An 8,020-nucleotide genomic window follows, 5' to 3' on the forward strand; every position below is an offset into this window, starting at 1 on the left:
TAAAAATATCCTGAAAAAATTCTTTGCATGAGATGAAGGTCTGCCTCAATTCTGAGAATTCTCAGTGTTTCTGCTGAAGCTGTGACAATCCGTCAAGGCCATGAGAATACCTACTCTGTGGTAAAGCCTGATAAATTCTTAGAAGGGAATTATTTTAAGGTGGGGAAAACTATGATCTCTGGAGCTCTTCAAAACCTCTTACTATATACCACAGAAAGATTTCTGTTAATTTCTGTTTGTCTTTATTTAGCAAAGCTTTATATTATTACAGTAAAGAAGTGCTTACATAATACCTGTTATGAAATTCTTACATGTTCTTCCAAAAAATAACTCAAATTATTAACTTACAATTTATTCTTAGATTTTCACTTTTGTAAAATGTAAACATGAACATAAAATAGTATACAAATTATTTCATTCTGATTCAGTTTTCCTGGTGTTATCTAGATGTGTGCTAGTGAAAATGAGACACTTTTAGAGTAGTTCATTTACCCAACCCAGGCAACTTTAAAACAAGATTAGAATCACAACTTATATTGTCATGTTGCAGTTTGAAACAAAATGTTTCAAATTTAAACTAAACGTTTATTAACAGTCTAAAATTTTCCTTCTGAAGACATATTAATTACCTGAGTGTCTCTTTGAGTTATGGTTTCCCCTTATACAAAGTATATAATTGTGATCTATAATGCCATGATGTATTTTTGTTTATCTCTTAGAAATCTCATTAAAAATTGATTTTTTTTCACTGGGTTTTGAAAACAGGCACATTTATTTCATATATAAACATTTTTCTGAAAAAAACAACTTTGTGAGTGTAAGTGAATTACCTTTTTTCTATTATTCCTCTGTAAAATTCTCTCTGTTTGTCCCTGAAGAACATGATTATCTCTGTGGCACAAAAAGAAGAAAGAGTTAGCACTGCTAACTACACTAACATAATACTGAAAACAGAGTTGCAGAGCGCAGTGGGCTGAGCAAGGAACTAGTAGTCATCTATGAGGGAGTGGAGGTCAGAGAAGGAAAGTGTGGTGTGGGCAAGGCTGAGAATTTACATTTGATTGGCAAATTATTAGTGTAAAAAGTCAAGATGGAAATGCAGGTGCCTTGTCATCTCAGCCATTGGGGTAAAATGAGATTCAGGCCAAGTTAAGCAGTCATCAGCTAATTGTTTCTTTTTCCCTCAGCTCCTTCCACTTGTCCCCTCAGCTGTGCAACCACACAGTGAAGAGTCCTGGCAAAGCCATCAGACTGAAAAGTGATGCCATAGAAAGAGAAAGCTTTTTCCAGCCTCACCAGTTCCTTGGTTTGGGACAGCACACTTTTACAATAATAGCTCTCCCAGAAAGATGGAAGAGGTCATCAGGAGAAGAGGAGGTAGGTGAGCCACATGTGATGGTGCTGCAGCTGAAGAAACCCACATAAAGTAATGACCTAACAGACCATTTTTTCATGCTATGTCTTGCTGTTGACTCGCTACAGAATATAGTGGAGGCAGGACACTTGTATTCTAAGTCTAGATGTAATCCAAAGCTGGTTTTAAGATCCCGTGTTCTTAAAAACAGGACACCAAATGCTTGCTTATCGACAGTGGTTACAAAATTGGTTGTTGTACCTAGGAAATAATCTTGTTCATCAAAATTAATAAGAATAGTCAGAAAAGATACAAAGGTAGTGAAACCTGTTTTAGTGATTTCTAGCAGTCTTAGGACTTCATTTACAGTTGAATTGCAAACTGTAGTGTTTGACAATAAATTCCCTAGTTTATTGTAAAATTCCAAGTGATTTCACTTGTATTGTATTGCTTTTGCATTACTCTGGTACATTGTCCACCTTTTGCAACATGGACATGGTGTTTTATTTATTTTTCTTCTTATTTAACCTTATTGTCAAAAGTATTTGCAAAGACCCTATCTTCATGTCATTGAAAAAGAAAGATCACATTTTTGCATCTATTTATTTTGCTGGAGTCCTATTACAGAAGTATCTCAAATTTAACTCAAGATCTTGCTAACCTTGACTTCTTTTTATTATTTATAGTTCTTTACTAACTTCATTTGAAGCACATTGTTACAAATATTGGACATCCATATGAATTTTTCAACAGTCATTATCAAGGTACTATTATATTTCCTGTGGATTTTTTGACATTTTTCAATCCTCTTCCTTAATTTAATATCTCTGTTTTTTCTCGATTTAGCAAGCTCTTTTCTTCTGCAATTGTATGTCACTATTTATAATAACATAATATAACATAACATAACGTGTGAAATCTATCATGGTTGTTGATTTGAAGCCTAAAGCCTGTGGTACCCATCTGAACTTCACTGTGTTATGTTCTTCCTCAGGAAATATTTAGCATTTGTATTTCTCTATATTTTTCCTTAAACTTTTGTCTATTTCATTATTCTGGAATATAAACATTTTGTAGTAGATCTGTCATTATTTGTTTTTTGGTAGCCTAAGAACTTACTTTTCCTGCATTCCATCTATTTTTCAGTTCTGTAAACTCTAACAATTTCTGGCATATTTCATTCATTCCCACTCACAACTGTTTTTCCTTCTGGTGATTTAGATTTATTTCACCTTCTGTAGTCACATTTGTATCAGTTTTTGTAATGCATATGTGTATTTAAAAGGTGTTGGTATAATGATAATTCAATATTTTAGTTATTTTGCAAGAATATAAATATTTAACAGAAGTTCTATGCCCCAGTCCTCTTCTGTCCTCATTCATTTCACAAATATGTATATTATCAACTGAAACCTTATTTTTTTCCAAAATGTGTTTGGCAAAATTCTCTTTGTGTGAATATTGGGTTGATTAATTATTGCTCTGAGTGATGATAAATGAGCATAGTGTACAGCTGGGTCTTCCTAGAAAGTATAAAAATACAGAAAAAGTTTTAAATTTTTTTTTCATTGTGAAGTATAAAAGAGAATCTACACTTATCCTTAATCAAGATTTTGGAAACAGTGAAGGCATGCAAATACTCAACTGACAGGCCTCTTTTAACTGTGGTGCAATGATGGATAGTGCAGCAATGCTGCTTCTGTGTTTAACAGGTGAATTTAATAATTATTTAATTAAAACTATATTAATTAAAAATTCAGCTGAAGAGTAGGAATATGCTGACAGAGTATGCTATAAGCTATGTAAGTTATTATAAAGTCAGCTGCTTTAAGTGCATCTTGCAGCCCAAGGTATCCATTTCCCCCTCTGGCCTCACTGTGTTCTTCATAAGACTGGAGTCACCTCACTACTAAGCTTTGTCTGGCAAAAGACCCTGAAGAAAAGCCCTGTACAGAAGATATGAAAAACTAAGAGAAAGAGCTTCAGGCTTCCAAATATTCTTTTCATGTTGAGAACAGGCCTGGTTTTTGATCCTGCATCACTAGTGCTAGAAAATGGACTACTCAATAATTATTTCTTCTTTTCTGTGGGATTCCTCTGACTATGACATTTTTGTACCAAATTAGAGAGACTGGGTGATGTCAGAGGAGCAACAAAGCCAGTTTTGTGCACTGCACAAAGGTAGAAATGTACATGCCAGTTCTCCTCCCAAGCTAACGCTCAAAAGAAATCAAGAAATTGTAGAGTTTCAGAAATAATTCTTGTCTGGAGTAATGGAAGATTCACAGATCAAATTATATATTTCCTGGTTCTATGAGTGCTCTTCACAGTTTTTGACAAATGCTAATTGAAAAGCAAAATTCAGGTACAATTCAGGCACAATTTCTTACACATCTTCCATAGGGCTTAGCAACACTGGACAGTTTAATATTGTCTAGCAGATTCCCAGGTCCTTGTTAATATAAGAATGAAGCCTATGTCAAGTTGTTTGCTTGAGAACAATTCTTTTGATCTTGATTAGCATTTATAACTAGAACTTAAAAGTGAAGCTGGTTTAGGCAGCTGCAAGTGTTCTAGACTTTTTTCATATTATTTCTAATTAAATGTTCTTTCCCCCAGACCTGTTTTTTTTTTTACTAGCATTTAACTTTTATATTCTTCTGATTAAATTATGCTGAATGAATGCTGTGTTCCTTTTCCTCTTTTGCTCTCTTTTCACATTTGTCACAGAGTCTTGATCAATTTTTAAGATCATTGTTACTGCTTTGGATTGCAGTAGGAAGCAGACTTTGATAAATGGAGTGGCAATGACAGTGGCTGGAAAAATGTTCTCCTCTAATGCCTAGAAGTTATCTACTCATCTGGTTTTACCAGGAAATAAGTTATCCTTGTTTTAAAATAATCATACTAAAATAGTGCTTTAAGGTAATTTCTTATGAGAATTGATTTTAAGGCTGCTATAGTTAAGACTGAAAATTCACTTTGGGCTCCTAAATTAAGGTCTGAGTTTTATTAATGCTCAGTGTCTGCCAGTTCTACCCAAGACAGTTGCTGTATACTGTATAACACCAGAAAATCATATTATTATTCTTCCTATGTGGATATAGGAAGCTAGTTTTAGATTTGATTAAATTAGAAAATCTCACACATTTTATTTTTGCATTTTCAGAAAGAATTTATATTTGGCTTAAATTTTTAAGGATGTGACCCCTTTTGAAAGGGCAGAGATGGTTCTATGCATTGATCACTGGAATTAAGTGGAAGTGACAGTTGTAAAAATACGATGTTCATCCTACTCCTTAGGCTTTAAAAATTTCACTGAATTGTCCTTTTTTCAAATTAACAGAAACAAACCAGATATTTTTATCACAGTAATTCAATAAATCATGACTAGCATTTAATGCTAAAACTTCTGTTGATAAGTTACTGTGTGTTTTTTAAAAACAGTTAATATTTAAATAATATTTAAATTATTTAGATGCCTTATTTTTTGCCTTATTTTAGAGAAACTGATATTATTTTTTTAATACCTATGTCTGATCATGTATACGGTTGTAGGACATGTTCTACCTTTAACTTATGTACTTTTTTGCCAGAAGATTCTATGGTCCTTGGCATGGAGAGCTTTCACATTGCTACTGTAATTACTCACTATGTAATCCAGAGCCTAATAATCATATATAAATTCCCTACTAATTACCCTGTAATCTACTATTTGTTGATTAGAAGAGCATGAGATGTGTATTTCTGCTATTATTAATTTCAATTTACATTATAATTATAGGGCTGTAACAATTTTTCTTGTTTACTCGCTTGGCTATGCTATACGGCCTTTTGTTGTTTTAATAAAACGCTGCCTTTTTATGTTCATCCATTTTAATCCATACCCTGCCAGCTTCTCCTTGCATGCACTTCTAGCCTGCATTGTTCTTGGGCTGGTACACAGACAGGTCACTACACCAGGTCATTTTTTGTTTTCCCTGAAAAGCACCCAGGCAAGTTTATGTGAAATTGTTACAATGCTCTCTCTGGTTTAAATATAGAGTGAAACCCTGCCCGTGCTGAAGGAAAAACACAGGGAAGAATGTACACATACCTGCTCTGAAGTTCAGGAGGAGGCAGTGTGGTTGGATACTTGGGTGAAGATGAAAGGGGAAAAAAACAAGGTTAATTTAATGGTAAGGATATACTATAAACTGCCAAACAGAAGGAGTAGGTGTGGACGAAGCTATTTTTGTACAGCTATGTAATGCATCAAAATAGCAGGGTTGTGGGAGATGGTTTTAATTAAGTTTGTATCTTTGAAAGAGTAATTTTGCTTTTCACACAAGGAATAATTACTAGTCAGATGGACACAATATTTTTATTCGAATAAATGGTTGGTACCAGCAGTTTTAGGTGTGATTCAAAGTAGCCAGACAATACCACTTGAAAATCCAAAGGCAGGAGACATGGTGATGTAAAAGATTATGATGTATTTGTGATTCTAGGAAGAGGCTGCTTATATGGAAGAGGAGGATAAAGATGGAAGTATAGTTCAGCAAAGACAGCAAATACAGTGTTGTTAGGTAGGGTCTCATGGGAAGATAGAATGAAAGAAGGATAACTATCAAGGTAGAAAGCTATAACTTTTAATTAAGGAATTCATTAAATTTTGCTACAGCAAAATACCTCAAATACAAAAAAAAGTGAGGAGTTAATGAATATGATAAATTAGAGAAATTATCTGAAGTCAGTTAGATGTAATCCAATAAAGAAAAATTCATAGTAAGACACTAGAGGATCAAAAAACAAAATCAATCCAAAGCCAAAAAAATTACAAAGACAAAATAAGAAATCACTCTTTAGGCAGAAAAATTGCAGAGAAGCATTTTGAAGAGGTGCATATGCAGCATAATACATGTAAATCAATAGTTTGATGTGGTTAAAGAAAAAGAAAATTTCATTGTAGGAGGTATTAACAGCTGTGTTGTACATAATACAGATAGTAGTTTTTCTGCTTTTTCCAGATCTGGTGAGACCTCAGCTAAAATAGCATGTCTACTTTTAGGAATTATTCTCTGTGAATGAGGTAGGCAAGTTAGAATAAGTTCAGGGTAAGCTAGAAATGCCAAATGAATTAGACAGTATGATCTCAGAAGATGATTTGAAAACACGGAGTTAATTTAGGAAAATAAGAGTGTTTAAGGGTAAATCCTCCAGTATATACAAGTTGTTGCATTGTGGTTTTCGTCTGACTTCCATGTCCAGCATAGCACAAGGACAATATTGACTAAATTTGCAACAAGAGAGGGCTATGTTAAATGGGAAAATATTTAAAACAGAGTGATAATTAATAACATGAACAAGCTGCCTAGTGTATAAATAGGGTTTCTATTATTAGAGGCTTTGAAAGAGAGTGTAGAAAAGCCTCCATTAAGAGTGGTCCAGCCTTCTTCAGAAGGGGAAGATAAACTTCATAACTTTTTTGTTCTTACACCATTCTAATATTTCCAGGTTCGTTGTGGTGGGATTTTTTTTGGGTTGTTGTTTTTTTGGGTTTTTTTTTGGTTTTTTGGGCTTTTTTTGTTTTGGGTTTTTTTTTTTTTTTTTTGGTTGGTTGGAAGGGTTTGGTGGTTTTTTTTTTGTTTTTTTGGTTTTTTTTTTGATTAATGGTAGTAATACTTTGGACTTTGGAGAGTATTTTACCTCCTTAGGAGATTGACATGACTCAAAGTGGACCTACAAAACTAGCTCAAAGACATGGAAAATGTAGTGGTGGAATACATGAGTGAGCTTTATGCCTCCTTTGCTCTTACCAGCTTTTCTAATAAATCACAGGATATAGTGTATAACCCCCAGAAACCATGTAATCAGCTGGAAAATACACTGAGTGTGTAGTATGAAATCACATAGCTCAGTTACATCATGGTAGTTGAAAATTTTTGTAATTATGGGAGTTCACATTGATGCTCAAAATTTAAAATTAAGTAATTTCCACTTGAGTGCCTACCTTCAGATTCAACTTATAAATGAATCATTCAAATAAAATTTCTTCTTGTGAATGATACATTATCAATCTTATTTGAATCATGGTGATCAAATGTGGAAATTATCAGAAATAAATTTTAATTTAGTTGAATATGAATACATCCATATGACATTATACCTTTGTTGATCAGATAATATTCTAAAAAAAAACCCCACACACCATAAATATCAGACAGACTTAAGTTCATGAAAATTCTTGGAAAATCTGAACTCTAGAGCCTTCTTTATCTTAAATATTTTCAGTGTAAAAAGAAAATTTTGCTTACATCTCCCTATCAAGTGAGATATCTCTTTAGATATCTAGATATCTAAAATTTTGCTTACATCTCACTATCAAGTGAGTATCAGTCATGAATTATTGAGACACCATCACTCAAGAGTTAGCACTTTACAATGGAAGTCACCAGTGCATAGCCAGGGTTATAATTAATACAAGGGTCTAATTGTTGCTTTGCTCTGAATAAATGGAAAAATGATAGTTTCATAGACTGGAGGTCTTTATGGAATGAGTGATATATTAGTGCACTCTCATTGTATAAGATACGGGGAAAGATCACATTAACATACATATTTAGGATAATTTTACCATTAACTTCTGTCATGTAGAGGAAAACATTAGGGACATTTAATGATAAA

At 33.3% G+C, this 8,020-nt stretch overlaps 1 long non-coding RNA gene across 1 annotated transcript; it reads left to right on the forward strand.

The window, feature by feature from the left end:
• Positions 1-1,190: 1,190 nt before the first annotated feature.
• Positions 1,191-5,705, forward strand: LOC141728359 (uncharacterized). The gene is made up of 3 exons (XR_012579287.1): positions 1,191-1,377; positions 2,041-2,118; positions 5,398-5,705. It is a non-coding gene; the product is annotated as an uncharacterized LOC141728359 (long non-coding RNA).
• Positions 5,706-8,020: the final 2,315 nt, after the last annotated feature.

The sequence above is a fragment of the Zonotrichia albicollis genome, chromosome 2, assembly GCF_047830755.1.
Source record: "Zonotrichia albicollis isolate bZonAlb1 chromosome 2, bZonAlb1.hap1, whole genome shotgun sequence".
Classification (NCBI taxonomy): Eukaryota; Metazoa; Chordata; class Aves; order Passeriformes; family Passerellidae; genus Zonotrichia; species Zonotrichia albicollis.